Raw genomic sequence first — 12,489 nt, forward strand, 5'->3', positions numbered from 1 at the left:
TTTTCAGTTATTAAGGTTGTGGGGAACTTTTAATGTATTTCAGTGCAGTTTTTCTTATACATGCTTGTTAAGCTTAATAAAAAAAGATAGATTGCAGTCTTGCCATTAAGCTTAATACCAAGTTCTGGTACAGATGCTAGTCCATCAAGATTAAAAACACCACAGGAAGAAAATACATTGAGACAGACAGCAGGTATCCCTTCAGCCTCTAGACAGAGTGCTTAAGAACAGTATTTCTCTAGCTTTGTCACTATTTCATGCACAGTAGTAACCTCTGGCAAGTTTTTTTGTGTTCTCACTGGATTGTATATTGAAAACAATACAGTTCCAGTTAAAACTGTTCTACGTTTTATTTTTAAAATCAGTTTTATTGAAACTGTATGTGTGGTGGCATTAGAGTCTGGCATACGGCAGTGTTAATCTCCCTGCTTAGTTCTGCCAATGCATTGATCTGCAGTATGATTGCTATTTTTATCGCTGCTGTTTGAAGTACAGTCAGTCATGACCACATTTCCATTAAAGACTAGGTGCTGAACAATTTTAATCTGTGGCTAATAAAAACCATAACATTTTCATTAAATCCACATACAGTCTCAGCACTATCATGTGCTGGCAGAGTAGGGATTCTCTGTTTCTTGAGCGATGCATCTGCCATTGTCAGTGATCTACACTGATTAGACAGCCAATTTTTTCCTTCACTCCCAACTAATACGTATTCAGTGTTCCAGATGTGCTTGATCTATGTGTAAATCTATTATTCAACTGGCAGAGGGAGAATACTGCAATAAAATGGAAAGCCAGAAGAATAAGCAATAGGTTGAAGAAACAGGAACTAGTAACCCCTTGATGTGGATAAGCTCTGAGTGGAGAGAAGTCTGTTCTCTTAGCTCAAGGGCCAGAGATCCATATTGTAGATGTAAAAATCTTACCACTGCCATTCCCTTCACAGAAGGCAAAAAAATCACAAGCATTTTTGTAAACATAAGAAAAAAAACCAAAACAATAAACCTTACCAAAATGAAAATATTAGAATTACATTTCTCGGGCAGACTTAATTCTTGCCTGTTCCAGGAATATGAATATGATTACATATTTATCTATGTATTTATTACAGGGCTGCTTGGTCATTCTGTGGGAAAGCTGAGTGATGCTCTGTGAGGAAGCAGGGCTCCCTAGTGAAGGAGGCTGCTGTCTGCAAAAGCACCCCCTGCCAATTTGTGACAAAAAGCGTGAGCTGGGCAGTGACTGAGGTGTGGAGCTTCAGCTGGTGAAGAAGCTGGTCGTAGCTCTGAATAGTGAGAGTTCTCCTCTGCTGTGTTGTCCCAGCAGGCGCAAGGAAGAGGTTTGGCAACTCTGATAAGCTCAAACATCTGTTTTTAATACACAGGAGGAGAAAAATCAGGTAAATGACATTGTGGGAAAGGGTAAAGAAACATCCAACACAAGATGATGGAGGGTAAGAGGTAGTATTACAACTGAATAGCAGATAGGGAAAAGCTGGTGGGCAATGGGAAGACTTTTAGCATGGTTAGCCTCTGGCCCAGAGCCGCCTGGGCTCTGGGCAGAGCAGCTCCTGTCTGTCTGCGGTCTGCCTGGGACGTACATCAGCATGGCAAAGATTAGCACTCAAAAGCAAATGCCATATGTAAGTTACATAAGTGATCATAATTTTGTTCTTGCATATGTCTTATGATAGCAACACGATCAAATACTGCTTTTTTTTTTTTTCCACAGAGCATAAGCTTTTCTTGGTGCACAGGCCGGATGTTGTGAGCAGCCACCACACACGTTTGATGAGTGGCAATTAAGTATTTTCTCCTTGTGCTCAATCAACAGTGCCTTGTCTTCTTTATCACGCAGTAAAGGAACCCTGTCGGAGGTCCCGGATAACGGCCACAACTCTGTTACAAATGTTAGAGCCTCCTGTGGTTACTATTTTTTTTTTTTAGCAGGGCCTGTATAGCCATTGTCCGGATTACGGAGTTGGAGGCGTCCAGAACTCGGCAGCGCTGCGCAGAAGCCCGAGCAGAGAGATGAGGTCCTGCTGGGCACAGATCCGTACCCCGGCTCCGGAGACACTTGCGCGGCCGAGGGGCAGCCGCGGCCGCCGGATGACGGGCACTTTCTACCGGCGCTCCTCACGCCGCAGCCGTTCGCGGTTCGGCAGGGCCGGCCCGGGGGAAGCGGCGATCTCGTTGCCATGGCAGCGCCCACGCCCGCCCCTCCCGCCGCCGGGGCGGGGGCACGCGCACGTGCGCGCGGGCCAGGGCTTCGCGCCCTCCCCGCGGCCCTGACGTCACGGGGAGGCCGGGCGAGCGCCGCTCCCGTCCCAGGCGGAGCTCACGAGCCGTCCCGCGCTGCGGGAGGGGGCGGGACGCGCCGAGGCCGCCGACTGCGGCTGCGCACAGACCCGCGCGGGCCGGCCCCGCCCCCTTGTCCTGGGCTGAACCATGCGGCCGCGGCCGTACCTGCTCGGCTCCACCTTGCCCTCCGCCAGCGTCATCGCCCCGCGCCGGCAAGGGGGCGGGGCCTGTTGCTGGGTTACGGCTGTCATCCGCGCGCGCCGCCGCCGTGCTCGCTCTCTCGCCCGCCCGCCCTCCCCGCCCCCTCCCGGCGCCGCAGGAAACGAGCGGATCCCGGGGCGCCGCTGCCCGCCACCTCCCCGCGCCTGGCCCCCCGGCCCTGCCCCGCCGCCCAGCGCTCCGCGCCGCCGCTCACACATGCCGGAGAGCGGAGCGGCCGCGGCGCCCAGCCCTGCCGCCTGGCTGCCCCGCGCTGCCCTGCTGGGGCCCTAGCGGTCCCCCCCCGGCCGCTGGAGCCGGGGCCCGGCGGCGCCCGCAGTGCATGAGAGGGAGAACGGGGCGGGGGCTGCGGCCCGAGCCACTCGCCTCGCGGCCGGCGGCGGCGCGGAGACCGGCCCGGGGGGCAGCGAGGGGTGGCGAGGCGGCGGCTCCATGTGAGAAGACGCGGCGGCGCACCTGAGCCGCCGGGACAGCCGCAGCTGGTGGGGAGCGGGCTCCGGGGCCAGTCCCGAGGACCACCTGCTCGCCCGGGGAGGGCTAGACTCATCTGCCCTCGTGAAGCCGCCCGGCCCCTGGCGGCAGCTCCGGGACAGCGGGCCCCCTCCCGCCGAGGGACGGGGGCTCCGCCTCGCCGCCGGCATCGCCCTGCCGACGGGAAGGCGTGCGCGCCGCGAACGGAGGGAGAGCCCAGCGGAGCCCGTCCCGGAAAGTGAGTGTGAGCGGGAGGAACCGCCGGAGGGGGGGGGGGGGGGGCTGGGTGCCCGGGGCTGCCGGTGGAGCACGCGGGGCCGGGCGGGGGGCGCGGCGCCGCGGCCGCCGCTTCCCATGCGGCTCACGTTGCCGGCTGCGCACGGTCTGGTGCCCCGCGGGCGGGCGGTCCCCGCCCCACTCGCACAGCCTGAGGAGGGGTTGGGGGGGTGGGGGTTCCGCGGCCTCCGGGAGGGGCTGAGGTCTCCTCCGCAACTTCTGACGCTCCCTTTGTACCCGCCGCGGCGCGGGCCGGGAGCGGTGGCCCCTGCAAACAAAGGCGGCGGGCGGTTGGAGTGTCCGGGACCCCTCCGTCCCCGCCCGTGGGAGCCGAGCGGAACCGCCGGGGCGGAAAGTTGTGCAAGGCTGGGAGCGAAGCGCACGGCCACGGTGCTGTAAACCCTGAGATTTTCAAACACGCCCCCCCCTGCTTTAGAGGGTTCAGTGGTTCCTCATAGACCCTGTGGCTGCCTCCTGCCTGCTCATTTACATAACACTTGGGTGGAAATTGCCGGTGTTATTGTCACAGGGAAACGTTATTAAGGAGTTGCTTTTTCGTGTAAAGCATTTTAATACAGTTTAAAAGCAAGAAGTAGTATTGGCTCTTTTGTTTATCGGAAAAGTTGCTTCTTCACAAAGCACGAGCAAGTGCTCTTGCTCTCACTCCAAACCTTTTTCTGAGGCTGAGGAACGAAGAGTCTCGTTTGGAAATGGGACTATTTTTGCTTGAGTTTTGTTTTGTTTTGCTTTGCTTCTTAGAATTTCTGTGGCGTGCAGAATTTCCCTCTGAGTAAAAATACAGCAAAACTTAGATTGTAACTCTGTGTGAAAACTGTTTGCATGAGCTTAGCCTGAGCACTGCTTCCTCTTTGCATATCTCTGGATGGAGTCTAGAAGGACTTTGGAGGGAAAAGTTGCAGGATTTGTCTGGTTCTTTATTAAAAGAAGAATAAACAGCTTGTGAACATCCTGTGGGTCAGTTGCTGGGGTCCTGCTATTCTGCATTTTCTTTACCAGGTGGAGTTTAGAGAAAAATAAAATGCAGAAGAAATGTATAGTGGCTGAAGGTCTAAAAATACATGTGTGTGAATGGAAAGCTCTACTACAGAATTCCAGCAATATGCACTGACTCTGTTTGTTTGTGCTGTGCATTTGAGAGTAGATGGAGTCTCTTTCCTAACTGCGTACTTGTCTGTTTCACTGAGAAAGGGATAGCCTCTGAGAACTCGGGAAAAGGTAGACATCAGTAGGAAGTTCAAAGGGCACCTGAGATTTCACATTTTCTTTTTGAGACTAAGTATGCTGACAGGTAAGAAGAGTCTTTTATTTTTTTTTAGACTAAAATACCTCCATGCATTAAGCTACATGTTGTCACTACTGTTTTAAAGAGAGGGGAAAAATAGTTAAACTCGCTGCTTTTTGCTTTTCTTGGCCCTGGAGCCGAGGCGTCAGGGAGCTGTATTCTCTTCAGTCCATAATGTTAAGGGGATGGCCAGTGCCATGCTATGTTCAATATACGGGGGCTAAAAGATTCTACATCCTTCTTGCAGTGTGGTGATTACACTTGCTTTTATCTCACTTCTTATTTCCAAACTTAAATGTGCCCTTTCCCACTCCATCATCAGGCAATGGTTAACGGCAGCCTGATTCTGTCTGTTGATAGCACTTATGCATTCTTGTTGGTGTCCAGGTTCATAAATATCTCAAGGAAATATATCACCTTATGTTATTGAAATTATTTTTGTGAAGGTTTAAGTTTTTCCTCCTATTGCAGCTTAGATCTAATCAACATAGTTCCTTTATTCAAGCTGAATAATCTTTTACTGTTCCAGCATTGTCTGTTTGGAAGAAAATGTTTATCAGAAAGTATGTGAATTTCATTTTTTTTAACTGTTAGAGAAGCTTTTATAATAAGTGGCATTTCAATTTAGAGAAAAATAATTTTTATCTTCAGATTTTTAGACTGACAAATTAACTTTACTTGCCCCCATTATGTACCTACACAGTACTTTGCAGAACTTTTGTTAATTACTTCAGTGGAATTTGTTGTCTCTCAATCAGTAAAAGAAAGGAATGGTATGTGATGATTTAGGCCTGGAGATGTTATTGAACAGAAAGGAATGCTATTCTTCTGTCTCTTTAAAGTAAACTAAATTAGTTAAGTATCTTTTGGTCAGCATGTTTTGAATTCAGGTTGTGTTTAACAACCATGTTTATTCTTCTGGATCTTTTTCTGAAGAACAGGTGCTTGTTAACCAACCATATGTATATTGCATTTGAAATAAAGACCCTATCTGCAGACCTGCTTCAGCCTTCTCTTATGTGGGCTGCATATTTTGGATAATTGTTGAAAGAGATAATGAGGATTACGTGTAATTGCTCTTGAAAATGCTCTTTCATGACAGAAAGTATTGTATATTCGTGGTTTTGTGGAAACCGATGGATAGTTCTGTACCAAAATGGTCCATGTGTGCATAGGATAGACAAGATCTGTTAATCAAGATCACTTCTACATACTTGGATAGTCTCTCGTGACAGTGAAGGCTACAAAGACTTCAGGTATTTGTCTGGTGAAGACCTGGAACCATGTAAGTGTAGAAGTTAACTTACTGTTAACAGACATCTTGGTCTTGGTTTGTGGTGGTACAGCTAGTGGCTTAGATCAAAGGTCAGTTTAGCTTAGTATCCAGTGTTTCTCAATTGTCACCGGTGGATGTCTGTGAAAGACTATAGGCAGCACTATGTGCTACAGGTCCCTGTCCCAGAACAGCTGTCCAGTCACCGTCTGTGTGTGCTTTAGGGCTGTGTCGCTTCTCTGTGTTTGGCAGCCCTTAGTGGCTTCCTCTTGGGTGAATGTGTTTGATGGCTTCAAGGGAAGAGTGGGCAAGTCACTGCTGAGTGACGTGTTTTGAATGTATGAGTCATCAGGCATGTTGGATACCTTCTAATTCCTGTGTGAGGAGAGAGGAAGAATAGTTGATCCCTGTCCACTCCTCACCTGTCACAGTTTTGCATTCAGTAGAAAATGAAACATGGTTCTCCAACTTTCACTTCATATAGATTATGGGTGAAATAATAAAGTACTACTTTTTTAGCTCTGTTCTCTGATCAACTGGAATCAGTAAATAAACATAACGGCTTGATTAGGCATTTCCTTAGATGTTAAAGTACACATTTGCTTTTCTCCTTCGAGAACTTTGCATATGCATGGTATTTTTTTGGCTGTAATGAATGCTAGAGGCATTGCAGCTCACTTGTGAGGGAACATTTCTTGGGAAGGGAGAGAAAATGGGAGCAATTATTCTGTTGCAATGTTGTGAATCCTGCCTAATTCTTTACACCAGCACTTTACTCTGATGAGCCACTCCAGTGTTCATCCTTTATCAATGCATACATTGCAATTAAGCAATTTTTAGTAGATCCTTGCCACTTTTTTTGTCAGTAGTGTCTGTATGATTTGTCTGTAAGCACATCCACTTGCAGCCTGTATTTGAAGTTCACACTTAAAAACACTTAATAACTCTGTGTGTGGGGGTTGTTTTATTGCTGCCCCCCATTTACTTTGAAATAGCAGGTTTTTTTCAGACTTTGATCAAAATAATTTTCATTTGGAAATATAATGCATGTATATTTTAGTTTGCAAGGTCAAGTACCTCAGAAGTAAGCAATGTCAGAATAAAAAGGGACTGCTGCATTCAATCTTGTTTGTGCTCACCATGACAAAAAGTATGTGGTCATCTCTACAGGACTGTTCGTCTTTGCAAAGTAGACAGGTCTTGATTATTCAGTAGCTCTCCACTGTTTTCTCGGTATTATCTGAAAGAATTGCAGTTATTTCTACAAGGGCAAAACAGTGTATTTTTTCCATAATGTGATGTCTTAACATACCAGCAGACATCTTTTCCCATTTGTTGGGGCAATTTAAGATGTTAGCCTTGCCTAGAGGATACAGCACCCACAGCTTGGCTGGTAAGCAAAGGTGTGTGAAATAGTCCTTATTATCCAAAACCAGCTTGCTTAGCTCAGAAACTTTGCCTGCATCTTGAGCTGAGATGGTTGGCTTTGTGCTGGAGGATGAAGAATGTTGGTGCATGCTGTTTTGCCCGCACAGTTCTGATGTGATGGTTTCAGCAGGTGCATGCTCACAAGTAGCTACAAGAGCAAGATTTGATCTCAAACCACTTTTTTTCCCCTCCTGAATCTCTCTAACATGATCAGTGGTGGCTGCTGCAGTATGAACTAGTGAAGTTTGTGTAGTTTTTTGACCAGCCACAAATAGGACCCTGAAATGGAGAAGCATGGGATGTCTTTATTGTATATGTTCTTTTCAGTTTTGGCTGTAGTAGAGTTGTACCAGTATTATATGTTTTGCAATGCTATTTATTATACCTTAGACTACATTTTAAAAAAGAAAAGCAATTTCCCTTTAATAATCTCACAAAAAGTTGAGAGTGCTGTTTGGGGGCGACAGAGCTGCCCACAGGAGGAGCCAAGAGGTGTGTCAGCGCTGTGGTGAGACCTGGCCTCATGGAGCTGGAGCTGTGGGAAAGGGGACATTGGGGGAGGAGAAGCTGCAGTAGTTTCCTGTAAACTCTTCATAAACCTCAATCAATTAATCTTGCCACTAGGTCGTAATCATGGATTCATTCTTTCCCTTTCCTTGTCGTCCTCTTTACGCATGGGCCTCTCTTGGAAAATTAGAAACCTAAACTAACTCTGGGATAATTGTATGTTTACTCTGTGTTCCCTTCTCCAGTTCCTCAGCCTTTTGGTCCGACGTCAAATCTTGTCATTCTCCCTCTTCAGCACCTCTTCCTTTGGAAATATTGCTCTGGGGAAGGTGGGAGGGGACCTTGACATGATACAGGTTACCAAAGACTTTGCTGGTGTATTTCCTTGCTGGGGTTATCCAAGAGCTTAAGGATGGTGATGGATTGCTGACTGCACATGGAGTGTCGGGGGTCTTTTTGGTGGAATGAAGTACTCCTGGAATTGGTTGTGTGGAGTCAGGTTTACTCAGCTGTGGTTTTGTGTCGTAGGTTGTGGCAGGTGCTTTGAACTTAAGGACAGGAACTGCGAACTTGTGGTGTGTGTCATTGACAGTATCTGCCTAACTCTGCCCGCTTTGACTGACATAATGTCCTTACTGCACACACCGGCTGGTGAATTCTTTTGGAGTACGTGTTTTTCAGGATAAAGTCTATCATGTTTTCTTTAAGGTGGAATTTTATGTTTGAATCTGCTGTAGCGTGCTGCCTATGCTGGTAGGGAGTTTGCCATATTACAAGCGGTATGTGAAAGGATATTGTTCTCTTTATGTAAAATATGTGATATATAAGGATAGACTGTGTATCCTCATATAGCTGCAGGAATGAAGATAGTAACAATGTTTTCAGAAGCAAACAGGCTACTTCCAGACAAGCTACTTGTCTTACTAAATGACTGACAAGCCCAGAACACCACAATCCAAAGCCAATGGGGAAGAAAAGGTTTCAAGCTTTTTCCGAAGTTCCCTTTTTAGGAGGGTAAGCTGCTCAGTTTGTTCCCTGGTGAGCTCAAGCCTTTCAGCACTGTGACACAGTTCATGCTTGACAAGTTGCTCACTAGCTATTGCAGTAGCTGCAAAATGTAGCATGTCTTTGCTAGACCTTACAATAGTGGGTACATGCTTTTGTTGACTTCCCCATGGCCTAATAAGGCTAGTTCTTAAAAACAATATTTTCTTCAATGTTCAAGGCTGTAATCTCTAAATAATGATAACTAAAGCTACAACTTTGGATTCAGACCTCTCTGAAGAAATGTTACTCACCTTTTGTGGAAAGTGTTGTCGCACATAGCTTGGCATGGTTTTGAATCTCTGTTGATGATAGGGTGTCTAAGCCTTTGCTTTACCATATCCTGTGTTTTTGCCAAGGAGTATGACTTGTGGCCTTTACTTGTTCAGTAAACCTGCAGTTTGCCAGGAGTGCCTACTTCTCCTGCTGTTTATATCTTATTTTGTTTTAATTCATGCAATAATGCTTAGAGCAAGAGATCTTCTAGCACAATAGAAAAGGGTCCTGAACCTGATTCTGGAGATACCCTTGTCTATAGAAAAGAACCCTGAAACTGTGATTCTGGAGATGCCCTCATCTAAGTTATTTGTAATGTTTGTTTCTGAGTTCTGCTGTGGCAGTTTCGTCTGTTGTTACCAGAGCTGATGAATATGTCTTCAGATCCGTGGCATTTCTGTGAGTGGGTGGATCATTGCAATGGCAGGTAACTTTCTTTTCTTAACTGCAGAGTACAATAATGACAGTTTTTATGGATCTTGAGGGCATCTTCAGCATCTTCCTCATCTTTTAAATCATGCTAAGGCAAAGTTGCTGTGTTGTTGGTTGTTTGGTTTCTTTGTGTGTGTGTGGTTTTTTTGTTTTGTTTTTTGTTTTGCCAGGAGACTTTTGACACTGTTTCTTTCTCCATGTACCTAGACAGCAGGCCCTACTGGATATTCCAGCAAGATGGAATTTGGAAGAATCAGTTTGTTTGGGAATTGCTTTTCTTCCAATGCGGTATTTGCTGCAAGAGTCCCGGGGGAAGGAGATGATGGTTCAACCTGCTGTGTTTGTCCCCACCCCAGATTGCCTGCCTGGTGCATATTTAAACTTCTCTGTGTAGCCAAGAGGGGGGCAGACACACACCCTTGTGACAAGCCTCTGCTAGAAGGGGGCAGTTGTACTCCTCTGCTTCCATGGTGTGTTGGTTGCATTATCTGTGGTAGCAGGTGGATTCTGACTCTGGTTAAGAGCTAGACTTAGTCACTGCTTGCCTCCCAGCTTGCTGGACTTTGTCTTGCCCTGGACTTGCTCTGCATTGCCAGCTGTGTGGCACATGGTCCTGGATGGCTGCTTGGGGGTCCTGGAATGAGGCAGAGTAGCATGCAGGCTTTGGTACCCCCTTAGTAACACACAGTTCATTCTAACTACATTTTGACGTGTATCTTCAGGGAAGTCACAAATGTGTGAAATAGGTAGCATAAAGAATATCTTAGATGGGCTCTAATAGACACATGTCTGAACTTTCAATTTTTCAGACCTGTAATACAGAAGTATGTTTGTGTTGAAGACCCTGATTGTCTCCATAATGGCAGTTTCTTAGCTTGTCTAGATTTTTAAGTTAATTTTGAAAGTTGTATGTACCTGAGAGTGCACTAAAACTAGGCTGATTCTTAGACATGGCTTGCTGTAGCAAAACAACTTTGACATTCATGGTTATATTTGATTTGTTTCCCAGACATACTTGTTTCTTCATTTCAGGTTTTGTGTTGTATTCCCAGTTTTATAGCTTATTGCCATGGTAAATCTTGCAAATTGTTGTATTGTTATTTTTCCTTTGAATACTGTTATCCCTGACTGTTTTGAAATCAAGTAGTTCCTGATATGCAATGGAAAAGAAGTGGGCTGATATTGAAATAACCGAGGGTCAAACTTCAGCTCTGCCATTACTGCTGTTTGGCTGTGCCTGGGGGGAGCACTAGGTAACACTTCAGTATGACTCAGGAGCACAGGCAGTATTTTTTTGTTTGAAGGGGAGGGTGGGTGGTGTCCCATGGCATGGGGTGGATGTATGGCTGTCTAGGTAGGAGAGCTACACACTGCGGTTGCTGGCTGCCTATGTAGGAGGTATGTACAGTCATTCTGCTCAGCCTGCGTGTTGTTTACTTGGGCTGTGGGAACCTTTCAAAAGGGTGCTGGGAATGACTGGAAAAACAAAAGCTTGCTTGGTGGCACAAAAGAAATGTTAACGTTTGGGTCCTTCTCATTCCAATTGTTTGTTTACACTGCAGTGTGGTGGGAACAAAATCGATTGCGTAGGTTAGGCATGACTTAGCAAAGAATAAAACCAAGAAACTTAAAATTGAAACAATTTACTCTTCCTTCATACAATCTTTTTGAGCTTTGCAAAGATGGAGGGTTCCTGAGATGTTATATTAATTTGTCCTTTATGGGTTTGTCTTCTGATAATGCATTTGACCTGCTCAGTTGCTGCTGAACGGAGTGGTTCCAAACAGCTTCACGTACCACCAACCTCTTCCTTTGCTAGCTATTGGTTTAATCCAACTTTTTGGTAAATAGTTTTGTGCAAGTGGTTTTCTACCATTTTAGTTCACTGAATTTAAGTCAGAAGGGAATTAAAAAATCAAATAGAGCTGACTCAGTGTGACATAGGATTTGTGTTAGATCTGGCACAGGGGATGCACAACTGGTAGTGAATCCTTTGAGCACTGGCTGGCCATTAGATCAGCTTAACTGTGTCCTGAAACCTCATGATTGTGGTCTGATTATCTGCTAAAGCTGGTGTGGAGTATGTGCTGCAACCTAAAGGGCTAATTGTGCTCCTCCCAAACCCTTTTTGGCTTTTGTAGTTGTGGTGTCCTGCTTCCCACATGCAGCTGGTTGTGAACCAGTACGGGTGCTAGTGCTGCCTGACTTCTTAGCCTTTTTGGGTAAATGGAGTGTGGGATTGCCCCTTTTAATAGCAAGACAAACTTAAGCAATCTAAAAATGCTTATAATCGTATACTAAACTGCAGATGTATAGTTGTCAATATCATACTGTAAACTATACGCATGACAAAAAACACCTTCAGCTATTACTGCCAATTCAACCTATAAAATTGAGCATGCACTTGATCTTCAAAGGTTTTTCCCTGGAGTTCTCTTCATATCACAGTCATAGCTCTGCCAATCTGGACAAACTAATCCTTTTATTCATCAGAGCTGCATTTAACACAGTGATCAAAGCTACAGTGTGCAGAAATCTTAGTATTCAAATCTGTAAAACAGGAGGGAAACAAATTGTTCTATGAGCAGCAGAGCTAAACAAAATGTAGTTTCCTGTGGATTCATATCCTCTGCTGCTGTATCCCACCACTGCAGTAACAGAGTCCTCATTACTGTCCTATTATCTTGTGACCTCCCTTATCACAATATGTTCAGATCCAGCAGCCTGACTGCTATGCTACTCCCCATACAACCTACCAAGCTTTTTTTAGTTTGCTAGTTGAGCTAAAGCAGCATGTGCTGTGTAGCTATTGCAGAGCTTTGTGTATCCATGCTGACTGCTGCCAAAGAGGAAAAATGAAAATAATATTCAAGAATTCTACTGATTATAGAGCTCAGAGTTTAACTTCTGTGCTGTTCTCTCTGCCTACTAGTTGCCACCTGCAGAAAATAATTAGG

The 12,489-nt window shown here is 45.9% G+C and overlaps 1 protein-coding gene across 3 annotated transcripts in view; it reads left to right on the forward strand.

Moving 5' to 3' along the window:
- The first annotated feature begins 2,592 nt into the window (after positions 1 to 2,592).
- The window catches only part of FBXW7 (F-box and WD repeat domain containing 7), a 173,401-nt gene continuing 163,504 nt past the window's right edge, over positions 2,593 to 12,489 (forward strand). Inside the window, exon 1 of one of the 3 annotated variants that reach the window (XM_071807790.1) lies at positions 2,593 to 3,231. The gene's annotated coding sequence lies outside the window, so the exon portion shown is untranslated. The remainder of the gene's footprint in view (positions 3,232 to 12,489) is intronic. The other 2 variants (XR_011738823.1, XM_065836688.2) reach the window with 2 other exon arrangements.

This window comes from Patagioenas fasciata, chromosome 4 (assembly GCF_037038585.1).
Source record: "Patagioenas fasciata isolate bPatFas1 chromosome 4, bPatFas1.hap1, whole genome shotgun sequence".
NCBI lineage: Eukaryota > Metazoa > Chordata > Aves > Columbiformes > Columbidae > Patagioenas > Patagioenas fasciata.